This window comes from Loxodonta africana, chromosome 1, assembly GCF_030014295.1.
Source record: "Loxodonta africana isolate mLoxAfr1 chromosome 1, mLoxAfr1.hap2, whole genome shotgun sequence".
NCBI classification, from domain to species: Eukaryota; Metazoa; Chordata; class Mammalia; order Proboscidea; family Elephantidae; genus Loxodonta; species Loxodonta africana.
Window position 1 is genome coordinate 92,093,271 of NC_087342.1, and position 1,213 is coordinate 92,094,483.

Below are 1,213 nucleotides of genomic sequence, written 5' to 3' on the forward strand. Positions count from 1 at the left end.
ATACAGCTTATTTGCAGGATTCCACCCCCACAAGGGTGCCATGCACCTTATTTGCATTATTAGCAAGCTATCCAATCCCCTGGGTGGGCCACAAGCAGCTCATTTGCATAGTCCCAACTCAGTCATCTGGTGGGAGTTTATAAGATCCTGATGAGGAAGGCCACATAAAAGTGATCCATCACACTACACACTCACATCCTATTGGCCAGAACCAAGTCACCTGGTCACACCTAGCTGGAAGGGAAGCTGGGAAATGTGGTCTTTAGCTGAGCGACTATAGAAGAAAGAACAGGTGTGAGGGAGGGTGGCACCAGCAGTTCTGTCACAGCAGCAGCTTGGGGGCCCCCAACACCAGGAGTGTCATCATCTTCAGGACACTCTGTCCTGTACAAGGTGAGTCCCACTTTATGTACATGTGCTTCCGGGGAGTTACCTGTAAATCAAAACGGTTTTCATGAACTTAAATAGTCACTTCAGAGATGTTGCATCTTCATTTTTGATTGATCTTATTTATTTATGCCCTACATTGTTCCAAAAACTAGTAAAGAGACTTCCATGGAGTGGGGAAGCTAACACACTAGCTTCAAGTTTCTTTGCTTCATGTCTTTCACACAACTGTAGGTTCAAGCCCCCAAAAAACTTAAATTTTTTTTACTATGGTAAACGTGTATATAATAAAACATTTGCCTTTTCCACAATCTTCACATGTACAGTTCAGTGACATTAATTGTATTCATCGTGTTGTTTCCTAAAATACTTTTGCAACAAGACTAACCAATCCCAAATTGGTTTATTTTGTAAGCTCGGAATTTTATCTGCTGGACTTTGGTTAAAATGATCTAAACATTTTTCCAGTCTCCAAAACCAAGTGCTGATTTCATTTTTGCCAATAGGTACTCCCTGGGGAAGGGCTTCGGGGAAGAAAAGGATTGTGAATCTCCTGTATGTCAAGAAACTCTAAGAAAATTAGTTTCAGTTCCTCATGTTCAAGAAGGCAGCACTGTCCCGGGCTCTCAGGAGGTAAAATCCACTCGGAAAAACCCAAAAGAAAACGGAAACTTTACTTAAATAAACTGTTTTGCAATATCTTGGATGGTTTGTGGGCACGTGTGCTTTAGACTGTTAATGCAAGAGCATGTGTGTGTGTGCGCGCATGCGTGTGTGTGTTCGTGCGTGTGTGTGTTTGTGTGTGTGTGTGTGTGTGTGTGTGTAG